This window comes from Neopsephotus bourkii, unplaced genomic scaffold, assembly GCF_033783945.1.
Source record: "Neopsephotus bourkii isolate Nb327-2 ecotype Australia unplaced genomic scaffold, CSIRO-AGI_Nbou_v1 NB_933, whole genome shotgun sequence".
Classification (NCBI taxonomy): Eukaryota; Metazoa; Chordata; class Aves; order Psittaciformes; family Psittacidae; genus Neopsephotus; species Neopsephotus bourkii.
In genome coordinates, this window is record NW_026901427.1 from 222,631 (window position 1) to 235,107 (window position 12,477).

Below are 12,477 nucleotides of genomic sequence, written 5' to 3' on the forward strand. Positions count from 1 at the left end.
ATGCACTGGTGATGGATACACAATCAGCCTAGAGAGCTTAGTTATGTTCCACATTCCCTTTGCTCCATGGCCTGCTCACTTCAGGAGTCCTTTGTTGTGCAGAGGATTAGCTATTGTCAGGCTCTTCTGCACGTGTTGAGCCCTGAGATGATGCCACGGCATATGAGCTACTGTTTTCTCAGTGAAGATCTCAATTCTCTGGCTGTGAAGAGCAGACTCATACAGGGATGAGTCAGCAGACTAAAGACCCAGGGCCAGATCTCAAAACAGATTAATGCCAAATACTGGCATTTACCCTTTTCTAATACTGCAGTGCCTTGTGCAAAAATAATTCCTAATACTGCAAAACTTTGTGTCTCTGACCACCAGAACATGAATATTCAACTCCTTCAAAAATACTGCTGTTCAAAGAGGACCCCTGTCAATTCTGACCTGGTCCTAGAAACAGTGAGAGCCCAAACATTTGTACTTAGCGCCATTTTAGCCACCAAGGGCACCCAGGTGTCTGCACAGAGCTACACAGGCCTTATGTGTGCTCTCCTTGGAGAGGAGCTGAAGGGATGGCAGAATGCCTAAAGGTTCCAGACAGGCAACTTAACTACACTAAAGCTGTCCCTCCCATAGAATTACAGCATTGTAAGAACATTTGAAGTAAAAAAAACCCTGTTTAGGTCATCTCAAATGCCTGCTGGTCCAGTCTTTTAATAGCCACAGCGGCCAGGAGCCCCCACTGGGTTTGTCTGTACAGTTCTTCCTGCTCTGCCCTCCAGCAAGCAGCCATTTCCCAGCTTCCTGAGCTGGAAGTTGCACGTATAGTTATTCTCCCTGAGTTTTGCTAGCCCCTCTTTGAACCCATTAATGCATCTCACATCTCACAATAACAAGCACTGAGATGTCATATTCTGCAGGTCATATCTGGTGCTGCAAGCAGCTGTTCAGATTCTGGGGCATCTTCTTTGCTGGCTGATGACTGCAGGTCAAGAGGGGATGTGGTTGGCAAAGTCCAGCAAGACTGTCTCTGCAAGTGGGTTTGCCAACATTGTGAGCAGGGCTTTAAGGGGATTTGCTGGGACTCATGACCAAAGCCTGAAGAGAAAAAGAGGCATGGGGTGGCCCTAACCCTTTGCATCTGATAGCAGCACTGCTGGCAAACAAGTCGAGTTCCTGCAGAGCACAGACACAAATGCACAAGTAGAACAGAAGGAATTAAGAGTCTGAACACATTCCTCCTTATCCTGGGTTCAGCAGTAGCAGTCATTTTTCTCCTCCTTGGTAGCTGGTGCAGTGCTGTGTTTTTGACTTTCAGCCTGGAAACAACGTTGGTAACACCGATGTTTTTAGTTGTTGCTAAGTAAGGACTTTCTCAGTCTAATGCTCTGACAGTGAGGAGGGGCACGGGAAGCCAGGAGGAAACAGAGAGAGGACACCTGACCCAGACTAGCCAAAGGGGTATTCCATACCACAGCAAGTCATGCCCGGTATAAAAACTGGGGGTAGTTACCCAGAAGGGTTAGATCACTGCTCAGTTTGGGCTGGGTGTTGGTCGACGGGTGGTGAGCAGTTGTATTCTCTTCTCTTGTGATTTCTCTTATTATTGGTGGTAGCAGCAGTGGTTTGTGTTACACCTTAGTTACTGGACTGTTCTTATCTCAAGCTATGGGAGTTAACATTCTTTCAATTCTCCTCCCCATCCCTCCAGGAGTGGGGGAAGAAAGAAGGGATGGAGTGAGCGAGTGGCTGCATGGTTCTGAGTTGCTGGCTGGGCTTAAACCACAACTCTCCTTTACTAGTTTCTCTCTGTATGCCTGGTGTAGGAGTCAGACTTCCAGGATCGTAATTCCAGGCTAGGCCATCAGCCACAGCTTTCTGATGATGATGCTTTTTAGCCTTGGTGCAATTAAATCTGTGTAGCGGGTAGTCTACCTTCATAAGCCCTTAAATTTTAAGTGACTGGGAAAGTGACTCTCTTAAACAAAGTTCATGTATTCCATTGCTAAACAGTGGAAACGTGTAGGTACCTTTGGCATCCACAAGGTAAGCCCCGGGGAGTTTGATGTGCATTTCTCCTTAAGCTGTCAAGGGAGCGAGGCTCTCACAGACATTCATAACACTCAGCAGAGAGATATGGGGCATCTGCCATCACAGCCTGGAGTTCTGATCTGAGCCCACAGCTCTAACAGAGCATGCATATGGATAAAGATGAAGACAGGTTCCTTGTCCATTATCTCCTGGTTTCCTAGAGCTCAGCTTTTGGATTTTTTTTTTCCAGTATCATCCTCCAGCACCCAGTCTGGACATGCTTTCCAATACTGGAGGAAGCAGAGCACTGAGACAGGAGACTCCAGCTAGAGCTTGTGACCTTCTGTGGCTTCACAAATGCTAAGTGGGAGAAACTGCCAAACCCCACTTTCTCTGCAGTTTGACAGCAAAACAGGTGTTTTGCAGATATGAGTGAGACATAAATAAAAGGCTCAGATGATGCAAGCCCTTAGAGCTTGGAGTTAATTTGATATCAGCAAAAATCACGTCCTTATGACTCTTCCTCATGAAGGTGATGGGTGCAAGGAAGTCACTGGCAAGTGAGGAGAAAAGTATCATGGACTTTTCCTTTCAAGGCCAGTCGTGTGTTTCCTTTTTAGAATCATAGAATAGTTAGGGTTGGGAGGGACCTCAAGATCATCTAGTTTCAACTCCCCTGCCATGGGCAGGGACACCTCACACTAAACCATGTCACCCAAGGCTCTTGTCGAACCTGGCCTTGAACACTGCCAGGGATGGAGCATTCACAACTTCCTTGGGCAACCTATTCCAGTGCCTCACCACCCTTACAGTAAAGAACTTCCTTCTTATATCCAATCTAAAGTTCCCCTGTTTAAGTTTTAACCCGTTACCCCGTGTCTTGTCACTACTGTCTCCGATGAAGAGTCCCTCCCCAGCATCCCTATATCCCCCCTTCAGATACTGGAAGGCTGCTATGAGGTCTCCATGCAGCCTTCTCTTGTCCAGGCTGAACAGCACCAACTTTCTCAGCCTGTCTTCATATGGGAGGTGCTCCAGTCCCCTGATCATCCTTGTGGCTTCCTCTGGACTTGTTCCAACAGTTCCATGTCTTTTTTATGTTGAGGACACCAGAACTGCACATGATACTCTAAGTGAGGTCTCACAAGAGCAGAATAGAGGGGCAGGATCACCTCCTTTGACCTGCTGGTCACGCTCCTTTTGATGCAGCCCAGGATATGGTTGGCTTTCTGGGCTGCAAGCACACACTGCAGCTGGCTCATGTTCATTTTGTCATCCAGCAACACCCGCAAGTGCTTCTTCACAGGGCTGCTCTGAACCTGTTCTCTGCCCAACCTGGGATTGCTCTGACACAGGTGATTAATTTTACTGCAAATTAAGACAAAACACATTTAAAATTTCTGATGGAAAAGCTTTCTGCAACACAGTTTCAGGTAAATCATAATGTCTGATAAGCCCAGAGTGCTTTGGCTCTTCATGGATCTTACTGCAGATTGCCAGCCAGCCATCTCTGAAACAATGAAGGACAAAGATGTTTCTCTTTCCCCCCTGCATTTAGATATGCAAAATTAAAACCAACCACCTACACCAGTTTTAAAATTCTGGGGATTTTTCATGCTTTTTCACATGGAATGAAACAGAGATAATTCCTTTCAGTAACTGAAATCATGATCTCAATCTTACAGGTTTTCTTTCTCCAGCACAGCAGGTTTGGACATGGAATTCAGAATGTCTTTCTGTACTGATCTGTCTCTTTTTGTTACAATGACATTAAAGACTTGAGCCAAAAAGATAGTACTTGAAAGTCCTTTTTCAAAAGAATTCACATGAAGTAGTGTCTGTAAAAAAGTTCTATCTGCTTACTACCCCCTGTGTATTACAGGACACCAAGATGAAAAATACCACAGTGCTGAGAGGATTATCTTACAGGCAGGATTTTCTCTTGCCTTTGACACAAATGATTCAAATCTTTTGACTTCAGTGCTATCATAGTGGTGGGAAAGGTCCTAAAATATGTGTGCACCAAAACCTTAATTCAGTGCAGGATGATACAGGGGAATAAAACCAAACAAAACCAAGAGCTGTTGCTTTGCTGCTCCTCTCGAAGCTACTGATCTCTAAAACTTCCAAAATCTGCATGATCTGTTCCACCAGTGAACACTTAGTTACAGATGTATGGTCTTGCTCTGGCTATACATCATAAATTGTGATAGCATGCCTTATTCCCTGAAAGACAGGTAAGAAATGCTGGGATGTGCAGCAGTGTATCCAAGTAACATGGCGTTGGCACTGCTGTTAGCAGGCAACCAGCTCTGCAGTGAGCTTGCAGAGCTTCAGGAAGAGGGCTTGCTGGGCTTGGTTTGTCTGAACCTTTTTTGATCTGCCTGTAACTTGGTTTTATTCTTTCCTTCGACAGCTATTCCCCTAACTGACCAGCTGCCTACAGCAGTTTGTTTTAATTTTATCTTTGTGCAATGCAGTTTTATACAGCTGGCAGTAATAGGCAGTAATTTTATGCATAATGAGATGTTTATGACAATACAGGGTTGAGAGAGACCAGACTGGTACAATTGCAGGAGGCCTTGAGAACTGGAGGCACAGCATGATGTATAGAGCAGTACAGGCATGAAATTATAAAAGCTGGCTTGGCATTGGAAAACCCACAGCTACTCATCAATATTCAGTTAGAGAAATGCAGACCAGGAGCTGGACAAACCTGGGTTTAAGAGTAGCAAAGAGGACAAAGAAATAGCTTTTAGCATACATGAAATACCCAACATACACTAAATTCAGCTGTTACATGGAGCTGCAGAGCAGTAAAAAAAAGGTGTGAATATAAGTAGGTACTAGGACATCAGGGTGATAATATCCCCAACAAAGGACACCAGAAGCTGAAGATTTATAATGTTAAATCGTCCAGCAGGCTGAAGATGCTGACTTTTAAGACCCAAAGGAACAACAGAAGGGAGAGCATAATCCCAAGAAAATGGATAAAAACTAGAAGTGTGTTATAATTTTAATTCCATTATTCATATTATTACTGACACTTTTCCCCTTATTGAAGCATTTTAATTGCATTACTATTCCTTCTTTTTTTTTTTTTTTCTTTTTCCTGCAACAACTAGATTTGGATTAGCTAGACTCTTCATACTTAAATAAAAATTCTTGGCTTTACTTGAATGTAAGGTGTTTCCTTTTTGCACATAAACAAGACCTTGAGCGTAGCAGAAGGGAGGAAAGATAACCTCTTCAAACTCAGCTCCTAGCAAGGGGCCCAAAGGCACTCTGTAAGATCCCTGCTGCTCTTTCTGAGGTATGCCACACATACTGCCAGATGCAAACTGTATTAACAGGAAGTTTGACTGTTATGTTGTATGTGGTTATTTTCACATCACAGATTTGAGATCTGTCACAGTACTCAGATAGCTTTGCCGTTTCCAAGTATTTCCCTTAAAATGGGATGGTGTTTTTTTCCTTAGCTGGGAAGTCAGGCAGGTGATGCCTCTCTCCCTGCTGGCTCTAGGGTAGTGATGTCTGTGTGCATCACCCACTTGACCCTTGATCCCTGTTGAGCATATAATGAAGACTGAATGTAAATAGCGGTGACAGCATTTGCTGCTTATGCCCAGCAATTCGGCATTAGCTATTCAGATCTTGAAGCAAAGATCCTCCTGTCCAGCTTGTGAGGAAATATGCCCCAGGCGTGACATGTTCTTTTCTTCTTTTTTGTTCTCCTTCTGCCTGATCTCTCTTTTAACAACTTCTGGGAAACAGAAAAACCTCTGTTAACTCCCCCTACACTCACACAAGCTTTTCTTCCATGACCCAGGTGCTCTTGTCTATCTGCAGTTTAGGTGGGAGAGTTGCCTGGAGGAGCAGACCTTAGCTCCCAGGCTTGCGCACTGCAGCAGACATCTGTGAGGCTTGTGTGGGAAGGGACCAAGAAGCATTGCATGGTGACACAGTTCTTCAGCCATGTGCGAGGGAGGACAGGGAGGGAAATGCAGAGAAGTAGGTACAGCAAATGCTGCAGAAGTGGTAGCAAGATCCCCAAAACTTTTCCAGCTCCACTGGCCAAGTTAGTGTATTACAAACCTGCTTTGTTCTGAGACCTTCTCCACTAGTCAGGTTGTAGTTCCACTCCCTAGCAGTTACTGCCAATTTTAGAAGTGTGGCACCTATTGTGCAGTTACGCCTGAGGCAATAAAGATGAAGTGCTCTATATCCATGATTCCCCCTGAAGTTATTCACCTGGGCCATGACCATTTACACCAGCTAATGTTCCTCCCCTTGTGTTTCACTCTATCTCTCTTACGGACATTGACTCTGACAGGGACCATGCATAGTACATACCACTAGCAGCAACCAGGGAGCTGTAATTTTCACAGCATCAAGTCTAGGATACTGGCACAAGTCAGAATTTAAGTGTTTGTGAATCACTTCTTCCTGAAAGCTTCCTTTTTAAAGCCAAGTTGGTCTTACTGTTTCAAATGGATTTATGCTACTGAAAAATGTAGTTCAGTCACACAAACAAGCGTCCAGATTGCAACTACTGCTGTGTTTCTGATACACTGTTCCTGCTTTTGAGGCCAGACAGTGCTAACAAGAGTTTGTTTGCATTACCTACCCAGAAATTGCATAACCTGGCATGTTTGTTTTCTATAGGAGGAAGTCACTATCTTCTGACGGATGAATCCTCACAAGTTTTTGTATGAACCATGATCTTTAATACAAGCTGTCTGACCTGGATGTCACTGAAGATGTCTGTTTTGATGATGTCAAGCAAAAAAAAAACCAAACCAAAACAAAGCAAAACCAACCAAACAAAAAAACAGCTCACATAGTGTCAATGAAACTTAACACAACATTTATTACAAATATTACAAAATAATGTGAATCCTAATTGTACTACTATTGTAAATATTAGGTAAGCCCTAGTAATGGTGTGTTTAGTTCATGCCAGTTCCCTCTGCCAAGGACAGGGGCTGCAGTGTTACACCACAATCCCTGATGTGTTACTTACTGTAGCTTCTTTGTCCATGAAGAGGCTCTGCTGAGTGGCACCTCCACCATGCTAGGCCAGCTCTTCCTCTGACATCACCTGGCATCTTCCCCTGCCTGCTCTGCCTGACTTGGACAGCCCTGTTCTATCATCACCAGCATGGCATACTGCATCAAGGAGGAAGGTGGGAGCAGAGTCCTCAGACTGCTTTGGCCACTTTCAGCAATGTTTTCACCCAAAGGTCAAGCAAACGCTCCTCACTGCATTGTCACCCCAGTGCATGGTTGCCTGTAGGGTACCAGACCTCCTCTAGCCAAATAAAAATGGAGAGCCCTGTACATCTGGAAAATCTGGGGCTCCAAGCTTATGCTAGAGAATTTATCATTACATGGCACAAATTGGTGTCTGTGGGTAAATGTGGAGGATGAAGACACAGAGATCCCTGGCCAGGGCATCTTTCTGAGATACTTGGTGGCTGACATCTACCTGTTCTGTGACTGTTAGTGTCACAGCTGGTATCCACATTGGAATAAATTTTGAACTCTTTCCTTCCTTTTGCCCCAGAGCTGTGAAAAAGCAACTTATTCCTCATTTTTTAAGAGAAGGTTGAGCAAAAGGCAGTATGGCTGGATGGCCGCACACAAAGAGTTGCGGTCAATGGCTCAGTGTCCAGCTGGAGACCAGTAATGAGTGGTGTCCCTCAGGGATGGGTGTTGGGACCGGTCTTGTTTAACATCTTCGTCGCTGACATGGACAGTGGGATTGAGTGCGCCCTCAGCGAGTTTGCCGATGACACCAAGCTGTGTGGTTCGGTTGATACACTGGAGGGAAGGAATGCCATCCAGAGGGACCTTGACACGCTTGTGAGGTGGGCTGATGCCAACCTCATGAAGTTTAACCATGCCGAGTGCAAGGTCCTACACCTGGGTTGGAGCAATCCCAGACACAGCTACAGGCTGGGCAGAGAAGAGTTTCAGAGCAGCCCTGCAGAGAAGGACTTGGGGGTGTTGGTCGATGAGAAAATGAACATGAGCTGGCTTCAGTGTGCACTCGCAGCCCAGAAAGCCAACCGTATTCTGGGCTGCATCAAAAGGAGTGTGACCAGCAGGTTGAAGGAGGTGATCTTGCCCCTTTATTCTGCTCTCGTGAGATCTCACTTGGAGTATTGTGTGCAGTTCTGGTGTCCTCAACATAAAAAGGACATGGGACTGTTGGAACAAGTCCAGAGGAGGACCACGAGAATGATCAGGGGACTGGAGCACCTCCCATATGAGGACAGGCTGAGAAAGTTGGGGCTGTTCAGGCTGGAGAAGAGAAGGCTGCGTGGAGACCTCATAGCAGCCTTCCAGTATCTGAAGGAGGCATATAGGGATGGTGGGGATGGACTGTTCATTAGGGACTGTAGTGGTGGGACAAGGGGTAATGGGTTAAAACTTAAACAGGGGAAGTTTAGACTGGATATAAGGAGGAAACTCTCTCCTGTTAGCGTGGTGAGGCACTGGAATAGGTTGCCCAGGGAAGTTGTGAATGCTCCATCCCTGGCAGTGTTCAAGGCCGGGTTGGACGAGGCCTTGGGTGATACGGTTTAGAGCGAGGTGTCCCTGCCCATGGCAGGGGGGTTGGAACTTGATGATATTAAGGTCCTTTCCAACCCTAACTATTCTATGATTCTATGTTAAAAATGTCACTGGAAAGATCATGTGGGTTAAATAGGAGTAGTACAACAACTACCAAGGTATGAACACCTACCACCACTGTGGTGGCCAGGACTGCACTGATGAACATAAAAAAGGTTTTGCCAGCAACACTGACTGGTTTGCGGAGTGCAGGTAGACAGTCTTGGTTAATTTATGTGCACAGTTCCTTAAGCAGCTTGGATTATCTGCAAAGCACATCAGCATTCCCCACAGTCCCAGGCAGTGGCTTCTTAAATACTAGGCTTTAAATAATGAAGTAACGCTGCAAAAGCGATTCAATGGAAGTTTCCTCTCCCTTCCCCATGCACATACAATTCTTTCTTTACCACGTTATTGCTAGGCAAAGCTAATGGTACAAGATAAAGCAGGCTGTAGATAAACACATTTATAGAATTGAGGCCTGCACTTTCAAGTCCAGAGATTTCCCTGGTGGATCTTGTGCTTTGAATAAAGTACAAAGCATTTCTAGGCATGACAGTGTAGTTGTCTATTTACCACCAACACTGCAGTGTAAGGCTGTTATGCAAACTGAGGCATGTGGAAACAAAAGAAAGCAAAAAAGACAATACATCTCTTATTTAGGTGGCGTGACGTTTTTTCTACAGATTTTGGATATTTGGTTAGGACATCCCTGGTCACCAGTGTCAGAAATCCTTTGTGAGTGGTGTGGGTAAGGCAACAGCCCTTAATGTTTACCTCAGAAATCAGGGAATGCACTGAAGGAACTCATTGGTGGTACAAGGTTTCCTCTGCAAAGTCTGTTTACAAAGCATTTACATTTGCCAACTCTCTAGCCCAGGGACTTTTCCCTGCAGAGGAGTTTCCTGGAAAGAGACAATGTGTTGTGGCACAGGTTCCTGACACCTGGTTCTTCTGGTGTCACAGCTCAGATCCAAAATACTCAAGAGTGTAAGCACCCAAGGACACAACTGCTTGACTCCAACACTGGCACTGTTAGAACCAAAGAATCGTTTCACCACAGACCATCATGTTTTGTTGTTCTCTGCAAGCGCTAAAAGACTTCATAGTGAAAAATCAAAAGCTCAGTTGGATCAGCTACTCTCAACCTTCTTGCTGAACTTGCTCTTCTGGGGGAATTCTGATCTGACCTATCTACCCCAGAATAAATGGAATTGTCACCTTGCCCTGTGGTTGATGAGCTGAGATTACCACACTGTGAACATCACAACTTTGATCTCGCAGGAGGATGAACTAGCTATGGACTCCAATAGCTAGAATAAATAGCTAACCTAAAGACTTATTTCATATTTGTTCTTTATTCAAATATACTAGCGCATTCAGACAATCTCTGTGACAGTTCCCAGAGAAGTAACTATGCAAGTCATGGTCTGGTAACTCCTTGTAACAGCGGTCTCAATTTCAGCAAGAGTAGAATCAGCTTTTAATTCCTGAGAGTAATTATTGTTCCTAGTAAATGGCGACTGAAATTTGGTTATGTTGCTGCAGCATTTCAAGAGCTGTCTGCTTAATAAGAAACAAATCCATCTGATTTCTGAAAGTGTTTATAAGGTTTTATTTATTTATAGCCATAAATTTGTTCCAAATCACTCAGAACCAACAAGAGGAGGACATGCACTGAAGTTCATTCTGTTGCCCACTTTAGCAGGGGGCTCCTGCCTCTGTGAGTACTTGGGACAGGCTCCTCCTACACAGCTGCACCCCAGTCCTGTTGTTCTGCACCAGCTTGGCTATCACTTTACATCCCATCAGCATTCAAGCCTGCAGCTACAGTCTCTGCAATGTTTATCAGAGAGAGGACAAGTTTCTGGTGATTTGTAAAGGTGTTTTGAGCTTTAGTCCAGAAAACCTGACTCCACCTGTGTCTTCCCAACACACCACTGACCCATCTCTGAGAGATAACACAAGATAAGTAGGTTATTTTGGGGCTTTGAATTGTACCACACTTACCCGTGCTCTCAATCTCTCCCCCAACTCACTCCCTCCTTTTTCCTCTTCAGGGTACTCTTTATTTCAAGCCATGAGTTGTGCTTGGGTTAGATACATGAAATGAGAAGCAAAAGCTACAGGGTGTTTGCACAGTACTAAGCCAAACACAGGCTTTTATTGCTGCTCTGCAGTCAATGTTAGACATTCTTAGACTTAAGGGGCCAGGCGTCAGCATGCTGCTATCAGATTTCCTATAGAAAATCTGAGGTGAGGCTGTGATTAGCAATAGATGTAAACTTAACCCCAGAACCCCCGTGTCTCTTTCACGGACACCCCCTTGTCGTGGGGAAAGAGCTTGCGTGCCCTTGTGAAGTTGGGAGTTATGCTGATGGTGGCTTATGCTTCCGGTAGGGTCTCCCATGCCAGTCAGCTCTCAAATGAAGGGTCAGACAAAGTGTGTCCATGGGCAGGATGGGCTCACTAGCCTTCAGGCAACCATCCTAGGAGAAGGACAACTCCAACTTCAAACCCGGGCAGATGGAGCTCGTGTAGCCCTGTAAGGCCATCCATCTAAGAGAAGGATACTCTAATTAAACCTACGACCTGAGGACTTTGCTGTCACCGTCCAAGCTCGCTAGGCCCTGGCAGATAAACCTCAGGTGTAAAGGGTGAGGCCAGTTCTGCGCACGCTGTGCCTCACCTAAAATAAATCCACTGCGCAGGCCCGAAGGGTTTACCCACACTTGCAAAGCCCTGCAGCGACAGGTGAGGGACGAAACGGCAGGTGATAAGGTGCACTGGAAGTCGCAGACCCAACCCTGCATGCAGGCGGTTCAGGACATTGGTCGTTCAAGTCTGACCCAGGAGATGACAGTCTTGTTCGGCAGCATCCTGAATGACCAAGCAGCCTTTTTCAAGGACAGCACTGCTTGCTCCATATGGAGAGAGGCCTAGAAAAGGTGGCCTAACCAAAGCTCATCTCCCCCTCCACCTGGTTGGCTAGCCGCGGCCAACAGGCATCTTCTATTGCGGTCAATTAAAAACAAAGAGTCAAAGGCATACACCTGCCTCCAAAGGTGTGTCCAGATTGACACTCGCATGTTGGAACATCAGAACCATGCTTGATACAGTGAACAGTGGGCGTCCTGAGCGCCGTTCTGCGCTAATTGCCCATGAATTGTCACGTCTTAACATCGATATCGCTGCACTCAGTGAAGTTCGCCTTCATGAGGAAGGTAGCCTCAAAGAACATGGTGCTGGCTATACACTCTACTGGTCAGGCAAACCCAAAACTGAAAGTCATCTTTCTGGAGTCGACTTCATGATTAAAAACTCCATAGCCTCCAAACTTGAAAATCTGCCAATAGGTCATTCCGACCGTATTATCTCCTTATGTCTTCCACTGCACAATAAGCAACACGTTGTTCTTTTCAGCATATATGCTCCAACTCTGCAAGCTGACCCTGCAGAAAAAGAAAAATTCTACTCCGACCTGCGTCACCTCACTCAGAAAGTTCCTATAGAAGACAAGATCATAATCCTTGGTGACTTCAACGCCCAAGTAGGTAAGAACTTTGAAGCCTGGAAAGGAGTACTAGGCAAGCACGGTGTTGGCAACTGCAATGATAACGGTCGTCTCTTACTAGAGTTCTGTGCAGAGCAACAGCTTACCATCACCAACACTATCTTCCAGCAGAAAGACAGCTGGAAGACAACCTGGATGCATCCACGATCTAAACATTGGCACCTTATTGACTATGTTTTAGTGCGCCAGAGAAATATTCGTGATGTCTGCCAGACCAGAGTGATGCCTAGTGCAGAATGCCAAACAGACCACCGCCTTGTGCGTTG